General features: G+C 44.0%; 1 protein-coding gene across 5 annotated transcripts in view; it reads left to right on the top strand.

Moving 5' to 3' along the window:
* Positions 1-136: 136 nt before the first annotated feature.
* The window catches only part of ZDHHC3 (zinc finger DHHC-type palmitoyltransferase 3), a 33,692-nt gene continuing 18,931 nt past the window's right edge, over positions 137-14,897 (top strand). For 2 of the 5 annotated variants that reach the window (XM_066556225.1, XM_066556260.1), the window contains exon 1: positions 3,440-3,537. The gene's annotated coding sequence lies outside the window, so the exon portion shown is untranslated. Of the gene's footprint in view, positions 217-3,439; positions 3,542-4,176; positions 4,251-14,897 lie in introns of those variants that run through there. The other 3 variants (XM_066556245.1, XM_066556236.1, XM_066556252.1) reach the window with 3 other exon arrangements.

The following is a 14,897-nucleotide window of genomic DNA, read 5'->3' as shown; positions in this document are numbered from 1 at the left end:
CCGCCCGCCGGGGGGAAGCTGCCGGCTCTCCAGAGCTGGTGTTCCCCCCGCCCAGCCGGCACCGCCACCTCACAGCGAGGCCTCCCCTTGCCTGGTGGCCAAGCGCGGGGTGCACCCGGGAAGCCACAGAAGCCTTTCACGTACCGCTCTGGACGCGGTACCCACTGGGCACCCCGCATCCCGGAAAACGTCCCGTCCAAGAAGCTGACCCTCGCGGTAAAAACAAAGCTGCTGCTTTCTGCCAAAAGCTCCTCCAGGAGGCTGTGGAAATATCCTGGTGCACAGAAATGGATCTTGTAGTCATAGTTCTCTGCGTTTCCTCATTTTCCTTGCGGAGTTTTTAACCTCAGAAAGGTCCAAGCGTGGTGCAGCTGGGAAGGCTGGTGAGGGGGCAGGGAAGAAACCAAATGCTTTCCTTAGGAGATTATGATTGTGGAAAACGCCAATCACTTGTTTTTAAAATTTTAAAAGTTAAATTATAATACAGTGGTTGTCAAAATACTAATACAATTAGCGTAATAATAATTTGGACAATTGGAATTAGGACAATATGAGACAATAGAATCAAAGAGTTACGGACGTCCGGGTACATTTCTCTGGGCAGCACAAGCCCGAAAAAGGACACCCGTTAACAAAGGATTAACCCTTAAAAGCAACAGCCTGTTGCATATTCATACACTTCATACATGATGCATAAATTCCATTCAAAGACAGGATTCTGTCTGGTCATCGTCAGCTTCTTCCTCTGAATCCTAACAGCGCCTTCGAGGAGGGAAGAAGTTCGTTTCTTCTGATAAGAGGGCAATCAGTTCTTTTTCTCTGAAATATTTAGGTGTCCTGTGGCTGCTATCTCACTGCGAGTCCTTTCTTTAAAAAAAGTATCCTACATAGCATAGTTTCTATTTTAACATTTCTTACAACCTAAAACTATATTTAACACACTACTTAAGAAAATTAATACAGCATTATTTTCTAACACAACATATATAATATTCATTTTAATATTTGCAAAAAGCCAATCATAAAGTACACAGTTTTCACATCTTGGTCCTGTGCCAGATATTGCTGGGAAGTGGCGTGGGAAATGTGATTAAAAACTTGCACTATATATTAAAACAATAATTAAGGGTTGGGTTTTTTTGACAGCCTTAATTGAAAATTTCATAACAGTCATTAATGTAAGTTTGCATGCTTTTTTGCACAGCTCCTGTGTGATAATTTTCAGAGTATTTTAAAAGATGCTATCTTGACTTCATGCTGATGCTTGCTTGGCTAAAAATGATCCATGGCTCCCAAGGATTACTCAGCACACTGCCAGAGTTTATGCAGCTTTCCACAACTCCTTGTTCAATCAAATGTACAAAGCATTCCTGGCTGTGCCTACTTGAACAGGTGGCGTGATGCAGTGGGAGCAAACTTCAAGAGTGATGGATGGTTTTGGAAGTTTTAGCTTGGTCTGGTCCCATTGGCAGGCTTATCAATCAGCAGTCAGGGCAGAGTGGATGCATTTTTGGGACTCTTCCCACAGCTTACCTGCATCTGAAAGGTGCCACATTTCTGCACACTAGGATTGTATGGGGATTGCATACTGCTTCTTGGTGGGCAGAGCCAGCAGTGGAGCCTGGCAGAGCTGGGAACTTGGGTAGCTTGTCCTCCCCCACTCACCCTAGGGAGGTGAGCAGGGCCAGGTTTCCTTGCTGGCCCACGGGAGTGCCAGACAAAGGCAGTGCCCATGCATGAGAGGGCCCTGGTTTGTATGTTCTCTCTAAAACAGCATCTGCCAGTGCTGCTGTCCAGCACAGCCTAACCCTTCGTTTGACTTGAAGTGTGATACTTGTGTCCTCATGTTGCACAGTGTGAACCAAACAAGAAGTAAGAAGAAGTCAGAAAATCTCTGAAGATGTGAGTGAATTCTTGATGTGAGTAACACTGTCTTGCAGTCTTAATGCAGATGCACCCCATGATTTCCACTGAGAGCATAGGGAGATGACATTCTGGCTCTCAAGTTAGTTCCTGATTCTCATGCCTTTGCCCACAGCAGCTAACAGGTACAATTGCCAGGAAAGAGTGATGTGTCAATTTTTTTTCCCACTTCTGCCCCCCAGCTTGGAGTCTACCTAATGTTAGTCAAATTCTTGCACAGTCCAGAGGCTCAGCTAGCAAATCTTGCTCACATGCAAACAGCAGTTTTTTAAAGGTGGGAGGAGCCCAGGTTTGGCTCATTTTTCCTCAGGGAGAGCAGAAGGCAGACCTCTTGCCCTAAAGAGCACTTCTGAGGACATTCAAATTCCAGCACAAGGCAGTAGTGAAGCTTATCATACAAAAAAGGATGCCACTTGTTTCTTGGGTTTGTTGGGGTTTATATGTTTGGTTGTTTTTTTGGTTTTTTTTATCTTTTAATTTCATTGTGATAAATGAATGATGTATGTTGGCTCACGTCATGGTTTGACACTGGCTAAACACCAGGCACCCATGAAAGCTGTTTGCTGATCTCTTGCTCTCAGCTGGGCAGAGGAGACAAAAAAAATAATGGAGGGCTTATGAGTTGAGATGAGGACTGGGAGAAACTCAGCCCTTGCTCTGGCTCTGAACATGCCACCTGCAGTGGAGGCTCTGACACAGAATCACAGAACAGGTATGGTTAGAATGACCACTGTGGGTCATCGGGTCCAACCTCCCTGCTCAAGCAGGGCTGTCCTAGAGCACATGGCACAGGATTGTTCTTGAGTATCTCCAGTGAGGCAGACTCTACAACCTCTGGACAACTTCTTCCAGTGTCATTCACACAGTAAAGAAGTTCTTTCTCATGTTCAGGTGGAACTTCGTGTGCATCAATTTCTGCTCATGGCATCCTAGTGCTTGGGACCACTGAGAGGAGCCTGGCTCCATCTCTTTGGCACACCCACTTGCCCCTCCTTTTAGACATTTATGCACATTAAAGATGTCCCCTCTCAGTAGTCTCTTCTCGAGACTGAACAAGCCCAACTCCCTCAGCTTTTCCTCGTAAGAATGATACTCCAGTCCCCCAAACATCCTCACTGCTCTGCACTGTAAGACTCCCCCTTGGGTGCCAACAGATTCTGGATACCTGCAAACCAAAACTACCCTGAACCCGCCTGGGGCTCAGAGGTGCCCGCTGAGGCAGAACCATCTGTTTCCATGCCAAAACCAAAAAAAGTGGGGTTTTTCCTCACAAAACCCGCATTTCCCCCCAGGGATCGGCACGCCCGAGCCGTTAACGCGCAGTGGGCACAGGCGGTCCGCAGCCTCACGGGCCCAGCCGCCGCTGCCGTCCGTGGGCCGGGGAGCCCTTGGCGGGGCGGGGAAGGGCAGGGCCGGGACGCGCTGCCTCCCGCCGCCGCCGCCGTTCACTTCCTGGTTCCTCCCGGCGGCCGCTCCACCTCCGCGCAAGGGGCGGGCGGGCGGCCGGCGGAAGGGGGGGTGCGGTGCCGTGCCGTGCCGTGCCGTGCCGCTGCCGGCGCGGGGGCGGCGGGGCGCGCCGGACCCGCGGCGGCGGCGGCGGCCACGGCCACTGGGGTAGGTGGGTGCGACTGACAGCGCGGGGCGGGGGGTGCTGGGGGGCGGGCAGGTGTGTGCGCCGGCGGAGCGGGGCGGGAGCGGGAACTGGGAGCTGAGAGCTGGGAGCCGGGAGCGGGCCGCCGGTGGACGGCATCCCGCCGCCGCCTGCGCCGCTGCACCAGCCGCCCCCCGGCCCCGCCGCTGTCCCTGGTGTCCCTGGCCCGCGCGGCCCCTCGGCCGTACGTGCGGGAGCCCCGGGGGTGGCGCGGCCGCCCAAGGGCCGCGCGGGGCTCCGCGTCCCTCGGCGGGGCCCCCGGGCCAGGGCCGGGCGGCGGGTCGTGTCCCGCAGCGGCGTCCCCGGGACCTGTGGGCATCGGTCAGGAAACGGGCGGAGGGCTCCCGCTCTCACCTCTCCGCCTTCCAGCGCTGGGTTTTAAATACTGGGAAGCTGAACGCGTTAAATGATAGCGTGCTAAGTACGCGGTTTAGGTCTGCTCCGCGGCCTTTCGGAGCAGCGTTGAGTCCCCTCGGCAGGAAATTAAAAGTCGGAGCCTCCAGCGATTTCGTCGGGGTCCTGTGACCTGTCGGTGGATTGCAGTGGTCCTATAATTTGCTAATGCGTTGCAGCGATGGGAGCAGCTGGACAGCGCGTGGAGCTGACCCTGTCGCTTCCGAGGTGGCTTTGGTCACCAGGCGTGTGGCTGCGGCTGTCCCATGGCCCCATCGGCCAGGTGCGCCCCCGGGATCGGCAGGAATCCCTGGCGAAAGCATGGCGCTGTGCTGTGCTGTGCTGTGCTGTGGCGGGTTTAGTTGAAATGGATGGTGAGTTTTACGTGGCAGTAGCAAGCGATCCGGACTGATGTAGAACGGCAGCTTCTGAGTGCTACTGGAGTTGTTCTGTAAGGTAAATTTTTAAGAAGAAGCAAGAGTTCACGATGGCTCATTAGAAAATAGTCTTCAAGAAAATAATCAAGAAAACAGGCCTTGGGGAGGAGGGGGCAGCAGTCTGGTCCCTGATGGGCTTTCCACTTGGTGTGTACCATTGAGGGATGTGGGATGGAGAGCTAAGTTCGTTTAGGTGTCTTTCCTTTGATCCCGATTAAGAAAAGCTAAACTGTGTTATTCAGCATGAGAGAGAGAGACAGTGTGCCAGACTCCTGGCACAGCAAAGGTGTGTGTGGAATATCAGATCTGTAGGAAAGGAGCCCAAATTTGGATGGTTGTTCTGATACGGTGGAATCACAGAGAAGGGAGGGACTGGTGACTTATGGTGAGTGACTGCATTGGGTGTCTTGTGGTGTACATAGCAAGGCATTACTGAGGACCATATTTTCCTTTGCTTATTGAAAGCAACAGATAAGTCTTTTGCCTAGCGTTACAGGCATTTCAGTGATAAGAGTCCTCATAAGGGGAGCCACGCCATTCTTACATCTTTTTAAAAACGCGTGTGCAATAAAGATGCACTCCTTCAAAGGCCATGACTCTGTCAGCGTAGCTCTTGGTGCTACCTCACTGATGCAATAGTGTTTGTCACACCAGAGGGACCTGCTGCTGGTAGTAAGTTGTGTCTGACTGAATGTTCATTGAGATTTACAAGGTGCGGCCCAGAAACTCTTGTGTGTTTATAGGTTTATGAAAGGGCAAATATCAGGGTCTGTCTAAACCCCAAAATATTTGTTGTGGCATTTAGGATCCATAGCAATAACATCTATTGGGTATTCTCATGTATGTTTCTGCTTCCTTTTAATTTTCATTTAAAGTGATACAGTTACAGGCAAGGGTGTCAATTTCAGTTTGAAATTGCTTGTTTGGTTGTACACAAATGTAATTTAATCCAGATAATGGGAGTAGGTTGCAAGAAGATGAATGCCTAATTCCTCAGCAGATGCAGGTCTGCTGTGCTCAAGTTATGTGTTTTTTCTGGGCAGTTTCCTTTGCGTCAGCGAAGGGGAACAGTTGACAGTCTTCAACAGTGTGTGTGTATCCTGGGCAATGGTCGCTCAGCTTTGGTGAATTGCTTTTTCTTACCTAATATGAATTTACTTTTCTCAATGGGTGGATTGCTGTGCGCCTCCAGCAGAACAGGAGCTAGCAGTGCTGCATAGTCCATGCAGTTTAAACCTGTGTGTTGCATTATTTCAGGAAGACTTGCTCATGGAGCCAGTTTTACTGTGCAGACATTTCCCATACAGCTGTGACAGGGCATCTCTCCTGTAGAGGAGACTAGATGGGCACCCACAGTGATGTCAGTCTGAAAATGGACTGGCTGTAGCTCACCCAGTCTCTGCAGATGTTAGTTAGCTGAGCTTATGCTTTTCTCTGATGCCTCTGCAGTGTAGACATGACCTTTTTCTTAGGGCAATATTCAGGAATACGGTTTTTCTGCCTTCCTGACAGAAGACAGCAGATAATGTAAAATATGACACAACAGAATAGCTTGTTGTCAGTTTTTATTTCCCCCATCCTCCGCTTAGCTGGTTGAAGGAAACTAAATGTGACCAGTTGTACCTGGAACATCATATTTAACCTGTGCATGTAACTGATCTGAAGCTTTGGGTTGTGTTCAAGAAAACGAGAAGTTAAAGCTTTCCTAATTGAAGCTGTGTGTTTCCCGGGTTAGTGCAGGCAATAAGGAAAGAAGATAGCCCTTGCCTGGAGCTGCAGTGCAGCAAGTCTGCCAGTAACACTTCACACATTGTCCTTTTGAGAGGGAGTCCAGAAACGTGAGCCAGCTTGTTTGCAGGGTGTGGGTGCCAAAGACCTCCCCATATGGCAGCAGTTCCCTGCTAGTGAGGTGCAAGGTGTTAGAGGCAAGGTGCAGCTAGGTGCTGGCTCACTGCATGGGAGCACTGGTGTGTTAACTCCTGTCGCCTGCTTCTGGCTGTGCCCCTAGCTTGGGGGCTGCTTGAGAGTGCTTCTGGAGACTGGAGTGAGAGATTTGTCTAGCCTTATAGCCCCATATCTCTCTTTGCACCACCAGGGTGACCGTACAGAACCCGTGCTGTTACAGGAGAAGAGGTAGAAGTGCAAGAGGAGGGGGAAAAAAGAGAGGATAGGTATGGAAAGGTAAGGAAATGAGAGGGAAGGGTACAGCAGCAGAGTTCAGTTAGAAAAATGTTGGGAAGCGCTATTCCAGGAGCAAGTAAAACAGCAAGTAAAAAAAGGACACAGAAGACTCACTGTTAAGATCCTTTGACAACAGAGGAATGTTGAATGAGAGGAAATGCAAGGCCTTTATTGATGTTCCTGCTCCTGGGCTGGTGGTGGATGGTGTGCTTGTCATGTTCAGCTGTAAGTTTTGCAATAATGCAGAATTGACAGGGGTGACCAATCTTAAGTGTGGTGCAGCATGCAGAAGTTAAAACAAGTGGGCTGAAGCTGAAACAGTGTGAGTGAGTAAAGGTAGTGTAAAATACTACACTCTTGAAAAAAAAAAGGTAAAAAAAGACATATGTGGGCTTAGTGGGAGGGCAGTAGTACCATACCATAGATTGCAGAGAGGACTGTAGCAGATGATAAAGGTAGGTAATGTGATATGCATTCTTTGTTCTTTGCAATGCCCACTTGAATTACAGATGTCCAATACCGTACAGAATAGATAAGGGAGATATTATATATGGTAGCTGGTCTTGTCTTGAACTCTGTATTTCAAAAGAAAATTAAGGTTTACACACAGAACTATTTTTTATGGCAGTAAGGATCCCAAGGATCCCTGCTGCTTGCCAGCGCTAAAGTGAGCAAAACAAGAAATGCTTACTTTGCCAACTCAGATGTTCTTTGCTACGTTTCAAAAGCTTTAACCTACAGCAACTTTGAACCTGCAGGTTTTTCCAGTTCTCTGAAGTAGCAGCGTATGTTTCTTCCAGTTGTGATTTTAACTTTGCAGGATAGAGGTGATAATTGTTTGGTCCCTGTGTTTTTAATGTGCTATTTTAATGTATGCCCTGTGTACTTTCTGTAGTTGGCTTAGGGATCTGCTTAGGTGTAGTATGTAGATTTGAAATCTAAATGCCTTACAGCCTTTATACCTACATCTTTACTTACCCATATGTGGCAAGGCAGAATAATAAACTACAGGCAGGGGAATAAAATCAGAGAGTGAGTGACTTGTTCATGCTTGTGAAGAGGGGGCTGTAGCAAAAGCAGGTGAGAGCCAAATCCTGCGATAGACCATCTTGAGTGAAAACCTATGTCTGCTAGTTAAAGTGCTCTTTCTGCCTTGAAAGATAGTAGTTAAAATATTTTTTTAGACTAGAGGGTTTCTGCCAGCTTCTTATTATGATTAAAACTTTAAAGCTGCAGCTCTTTCCTGCTCTGCAAAACATATTCCTTATGCCATGAAAGTTGTGTGGTTTTTAAAATTGAAACTAAAAATAATACCAGTTTTATAGATAAGCCTTTCCCTTTATTTTTTGTCTTTGTTAAAAAAAAAAAAAAGTTGATAAAGGACAAATTGAGAATTTACGTTCCCCTAATCCAGTGGCTTGCTGTTTTAGGTCCTGAGTCAGCATGTAAATTGCAAAGCTGTCTAGAAGACCAGGACAGCTTCTCCTGTTTTGTCTCTCATAAGGCTGTGCATTCAGGATAACTGCAGTGCTGTGGGAAAGCATGACATCCCCATCTGTTGTTTTCTATTTCCTGGTGCAGTCTCCTGCACGATTGCTCTTTCCTTCCAGTGCTTAACTTTAGATAGGTGGCAATGCAACAAGGATGGTATGTTCAGGATTAGTATTTCTCTTTTGACATGGGTTAAGTAGCTTGTGTGTATTTGGTTTATTGGGAACTGTGAGATTGAAGTAACAGAATATCTCTGTTGCCCTTGTAGCTCTGATAGTTAAAAACTGACCAGTTATTTTGTAATGGTTCATTACTTAATGACAGTTTTATAAAGTACCTTCTATCTCTGATGAAAGACTTATTAGGATCACTGACTGTGATTAGTCCAAGTCAGATCCAAGTCTGACCTCAGTCATGATGCCCTTGTGATTTGTGCCCTGTTTCTACATGTTGCCCCAATTTTGTCACTCATCCATAGTGGTCCAGTGTTTTTGTACCTTGGACAGTAACTACATTGTCTTTGCTCTCCTTTGCTCTGGCTGGCAGCTGACAGGCCTTTTGGTGGGGGTGCAATCACCAGATAACTCAGACTCTTAGGTCAGTCTTTATTGCATTATAATTTATTTATATGATACATGTCCATTAGTTAAACAGAAATGATACAGACATTAACCAGGGAGCTGTTCCCATCCCCCCCGAGAGACTGCATGCCACAAGCATCAGGATAGGGAATCCCCTGTATTTGTAATTCAGAAAACATGGCCTTATTTTTCTTACAGTTCTACTAATGGAATTCCTCTGGCACTGTTGAAGTTGCTTCTTGTCTACACTGATGTAAATTAGAGGAGGACTGAGGGGTTTGTGCCTTATGTGGTTGCATCTTTTTTGAGGTGCAGTCTGATCCAAACCCTCAGGATGGAGTTTCTAGATATGACAGACATCTTTGATGTAATTTCCCCCTCCCCTTTCTCTCCTTAGGGAGAAGTTTCCTCTGTGTATTTGCTCTCCTATTCAAATGTGTTCTTCAGGAAGGCATGACTTCAATTAAATCTTCCCCTCTAATAAGATGCTTCTAATAAAAATAATGAAAGTATGATTTTAGCATGAGCCATATTTACTAAGGTCTTGTTCATGTGTGGCATCTTTGAAGTAAGAAATTAAAATTAGAAAATAACATCAAAATAGTTGATGTTATAAACACTTTTGCAAGCAATTACTGTAAAGCATTCTATTGCAGCCATTTACTCCCTTTATGTATAGAAAAATGTTATAAATTGGTTATCATCTGGTTTAACTTGCTCTCTATTCCCCTTTTTAAGGGAGGTAATCCAAGCCTGTGCTTTTACCCTCAGGAAACATAAATATATTTTAAGCCTTGTAATTTTTTAAAGATTTCTTTACGCCACTTTTCTTGAGTATGGGAACTGAAAGTGTTGCAATTGCCTGACTTCAGGAGTCAAAGGATTCAGGAGACTCTTGAGATGTTTGTGAGCCTTTTGCTAAAGGCAGATGCATAGCTGGTAATGTAATATTTAGGTTGTAACTATACTCCTTAAAGCAGCCTGAATTTCCGGGAGAAAAGTGAAGAAGTATCTGTGGTAGGCACAATCCTGTTCCCTGCCCCTGGAGGAGGGCTGGCAGCGCCGACTTTGCCCTGTGATAGTTGGATCTGACTCATCGGGTGTCCCGTAAGCACAGCGTTAACTTCCGTGCCCTGCTCCTTCCCTGCTGCCTTTGCCGTTGTAACCCAACAGGAGGGTTCTGCCCCTTTGGGTTTTCAGCCCCAACTGGGGTGGGGTTTGTTGTGTTTGCTGTTTGTTTGGTATTTTTAACCATGTGTGGAGTCCCGAAAATATGCCAATGGAAGTGGTGTGGAGTCCCGAAAATATGCCAATACAGCTCTCCATAGCAAATTTGAGCCTGCTAATAATAGGTTTGCTTTTTTTAGCTGCCTTTCGTAGACTTGTTAGATGTGTCCCGTTGACCCTCCAGGGTTTTGTAAACCAGAGGTTGGAAACTGCCATGCCAGTGGATATCTGGATGAATCTGCAGGAGACTGCCAAAAATTCTCAGCATAGCTGGCCTCTTTTGTTGCACTCCTGCAGATCAGAAAAAGCTTTTTAGGCCTTGCAGGAGCCATTAGGAAAATACATATAAATACTGATATTTTCTTATTATCTGTGCTTTGGCAAGTTTTCACAAGCTTGTTAGATTTTGGTTGCATGGAAATGTGGCAGGAGAAGCATAGTTAAAAGCCCTTTTAGTTAGGAAACTCACCTTCTCTTATGTCTCTTGCAAAGGAAGATTTAAATATGCAGTGTTTTAATCTATTCAGTTTTATGTGCAGAAAAAATGAAATAAACTTAAAAATTAATTCTTCTGCAGTTTCTGTCTGTCTGGAGCTGACTGATTTTGTTTAAAAGGACATCTGTCCTGTGGATCTAGATTGCTTGCCTTAGCTGTCGTGAATTTAGTAAGCCTAGTTATATATGTCTGTTTCCTTTTGATGATAAAAAATTAACTTTAGTATTGTTTGTCAGCTCTCAAGGTACTCTGTGTGTCATAAAAGCTCTTTGGAAGTATTCCTTTAAAGTAAATTAAAAACCAAACTGAAAACCTAAAAAAGTTCTGCCATCTGCCCTGATCTCTCTTCTTTTTATTCTTTTTTTTCCCTCAGTATTGTTTTCATGTAGTTGGCAGAACTTGAAATTCACCTAGTTCATATGACACAATGAAAATGTAACCTCTTCCCCGAGTTCAGTGTTAATGGACTTGTAATAGAGGAAATGGTTGCAATGTACATAGTAATGCTGTAGTTCTGCAAGTCATACCCATGTGCTTGACTTCACTAACATGAATAATTACATGAAAATCAGCAGGTTCACAATGATGGTGGTTTTAAGCTTGTTGTAAGTTTTACATCAGAACCTCATGTAGCTTTCAGGCACTTACTGGGTGAAGGTTGTTTGTACATTCTTAGCAAATTCTTTAGCTGTCACAGGCAATTAAAAACCAGATTTTTTTGACATGGCTTATGGCAAGTAAAAAGACAGTTTATCAGTTTATATAGGGTGTCGTAGCATATTTTAAGTGTTCATTGTAGCAGGAAGTAGATTTTCATTTTTGTTTACATTTCTAACTTATGTATTACATGTTTTTTGGTTGTTCCTGTATTGCCAAATGCCTTCCAGACAAAAAAAACAAGAAAAGGTCTTTGCTCTGTCATGTCATTAAGCTGAATTGATGTGTGTGTTGTCATTGTATCTCACATTTACCTAGTGGCCTCTCTTGTAGCCTGACACCAAGATTAAGTCCTTAAGCCCTTTGCCTACATTGTTTACATATTGTTTGCTCCAGAGCAGGAGGAGCTGACATATTCCATCTGTATTATAAATTAAGTTCATATGCAGCATGATCAAAGGGCAAACCAGTTAGGGCAAGTTACTGCTTCCACCCTGCTACAACCTTTTTTTTTTTTTTGGTTGTTGTATTATTTATCTGAAAATACCAAACTGGATAACATAAACCAAAACAGATGTTTGTATATATAAGAGCAAGGAATTAAAAAAAAAAACTCACTAACCGGGTCATGTAGGAGAGAGGCTGAGACTTTAAGCTCCTATAGCTTGACTCTTAAGATAATGAACACTAAAACACATATGTATTTCTCAAAACAGTGTATGGTGTTTATGTACTGATTTATTTTGTTGTCTAATGAGGCGTCTAAAGCGAGCATTAAATGGCAGAGTACATTAAATAACAAAATTTTCCTCTAGCCACAATCAGGGGCCTGTGCTCTGTCCTCTTAACTCCCTGCAGAATTGAGTCTCCAGACTTTCATACTGAGGGGGCCTCAGGGGTCCTTCCAGTTTCTCCTTAGACAGTTACACAGCAATAGGTTTTTCTTAATTTCCCCAGTTTAGCTTAATAATATATTATTATTATTATTATTATTATTATTATTATTATTATTATTATTATTATTATTATTATTATTATTATTATTATTATCTCTCTGAGAGAGAGCTGTAGGACTTTTATTGGAGTGAAACTATTATTGGAGTGAAGCTACTTCCTGAACTTGCAAAAGAGATTAATTTTTATTTCACTGCTGAAGTGTGCTTTTCAGGACTAAACCCACAGCTTAATCACTGTGTATTTGTTCAGCTTTCAGTCAGCCTTTGCTCATACTGACCTTAAGGTGACTTGTCAAACGGATTCCTTTCTTAAATAGGAGTTTGCTTTTCCTGTGACTGTTTGATTCCTTTGCTTTGGGATACAAAACCTTAGTGGAGGGAAAAGGCTCAGAGTCTAGGCAAAAAATCCTGAGAGTCTGTGTTCAGGACTGTCCCAGCTTGTTACTGTACCTGATGTGTCAAGTTTAAACTTTCAATTGAAAGTTGAACACCTAAATTACAGTTTTCTTTCTTACTTTTTAGTATAATGTGATGTTCTTGTCAACTAAACACTGTTGTCAGGTGTGAGTCTAATTATGTCAGTTTTATTTTGAGCTGGCAAACAAGCACAGCAATTTTAATAAGATTGTTAAACAACACAGTGAAGGTTAACCTGTTTTCTTGAGGGAGTGAGGGAGTGAAAGAACTAAGTCTTTGAAATACTTGTTAAGTCTGTGTGAATGCTTGAATACATAGTTGTCCTTACAGCAGTTGTTAAAAAAGGGAGAAAAGGTATGCATATACTAGTAGGTATAGATTTATCTGAACTTAGACTGCCAGATTGTTTGGGTAATCACTATTTACAAAAATTACATAGCTTGTCTTCCTAAATATCAGAAATCACGAGGCTAAATTATAGCTGTGGTTAAAATACAGAGTAATTACGACGTGTTACGTGAATTTTGTGAATGAGGAGTGGGTTTTTTGTTGTGGACTTTTTTCTTGTCAAAGTAAATGACATCCTCACGAGGACATAATCATCTTGATATTTCTGTTCTGTGGGATGTGTATATAAATACAAGACTGATATGCTTTAACATTAATTCACGTGACTTTCTTCAGATTCATAAACCACCTTAAACTTGCTTGGCAGCATACTAAATGTTCAAAGTGAAAGATAAGAAAATACCTAATTCTCCTAGTTTATTTATAAGAGTTGTGCTAGAAAACAAATACTGTAAATTATCTAGTTCATCTGCTTCTGTGCACTTAGGAGGTTTGTGCTCCTGGCTTTTGCTTCTCACTGGTTCTCAGCAGTTCCAGTACCTCTCTTTGTGTCTGTCACTCGCAGTCAGGTGCACAAAGCTTTGTGCTTGGATGTAATTAACCATCCTGCTCATTAATAACCTTATTCTTTGACTGTGAAAGAATGATTGTCCTCTTATGAATTTGGTCTTTTTAAAAGAACAGCTGAAAAGTAAACTATCACCTCCTTCCCTGTTGAGATAGGGGAAGCAACATCTCCATTTAGGCTGGTGTTAAGCAGAGTAGAGCTTTCTTCTTGTACTTGGCAGAATTTAGCCATAAGATTTGGAGAAAAGTTTGAAGTCCTAGGGATTTCTGCAGTTCTCTCACTATGTTTTATGTAAAATATATCCATTTTTAAACAATTAATGACAAAAAGAGCTTTAGGGTGAACTTTCTTGACTGAAAAAATAATTAGCAGTGAACATTTTCTCTGAATTTAAATGGTATAGTGAACACTCTTGTTTTGCAAAGCCATGAGAATAAGCCTTACATTTTGAAATAGCAGGAAGTTGATACCTTCCATTCAGGGATCTGCAATTCAATGTATTTAGTAGTAGAATTATTGCAGCCATTTTTGTAGAAGGTGGGTCTTCAGAGGGTGTAGTGTTATGAAGCATTTAGAGCCCTAAGCAAATACTCTGAGTAGAAGTGTGTTTGGAAGAGGTTGCTGGGTGGGTAAAGAGCTGCTTTCAAAGTGTACCATTCCAGGTGTGCTCCAGCATTGAGTGGTGGATGGAATGAGTGCAGATGGATTGATGCCTTGCCAAAGACTTAGGAGCACCCTCTCTGTTTTCTCTAAAGCCTGCATTTGGTGGGAGTTACACTGAAACACAATCCTGGTGCATACCTGGAGCATTACTATTCCTGGTTCCAAGATGGCTCTTACTCTCTGGATAGACAAGGTGTCTGCAGAGCTGGAGAGGAGAGGACAGGGCAATGTCAGTGTTGGTCCTCTTGCTACAGTAGAGTGGAGTTGTCTGGAATATGGGAAGCAAAACAAATGCTATTGAGGGATGGAGCAAAGGTGGTGGGAGAGGCATGGCAAAGCAGAAGACTTCCAAGGGGTGTAAGGCCAGAGGAGGAGGTGAGAGTGGGAAAGAGCTGTTGTTGGGAAATAACAGCCTCCAGCCAAGACCAGAAGTTCCTGTCAAGATATTTCCTGGGTTGCTTCTTAATCAGTTCCTGCAAATCTGACTGTACTGCTGTTTGTTTTTGCACTTTTACCCCAAAGCTGGGAGTCAGTGGGTAAGGAGGAAGGAAGCCTCATCCACTTGCTAAGTTTCCCAGTATGTGTAGGAAAGACCCTTCCCCAGATATGAAGCAGAAAAAAGGGGACCCTGCCAGCTGTGACAGGAGTTTTCTCCCCTCATGTAACAGTGCTGAGTTCTTGCTTCAGTTCCTGTTGTGGCCGCTCCTGTTGGCTCCTACCTGATGACTTTTTCTTCATTAAAATACTTGTTGCCTTCCACTTAGGGAGGTGGAGGTGGCACACAAGTAGACCTAGTGTGTAATTAAGCACTTCTTAAAAGCACTTAGAGTCTTCTGAGTAAGGAGTGTTCCGATAAGCGCAAGAGTGTGGTTTCCCAATCCATTATTTTATGTTTGATTTATTTACCT

Source organism: Molothrus aeneus, chromosome 1, assembly GCF_037042795.1.
Source record: "Molothrus aeneus isolate 106 chromosome 1, BPBGC_Maene_1.0, whole genome shotgun sequence".
In the NCBI taxonomy this organism is placed as follows: Eukaryota; Metazoa; Chordata; class Aves; order Passeriformes; family Icteridae; genus Molothrus; species Molothrus aeneus.
The sequence above is the reverse complement of the archived record's forward strand: the minus strand, read 5'-3'. Positions and strand labels throughout refer to the sequence as shown.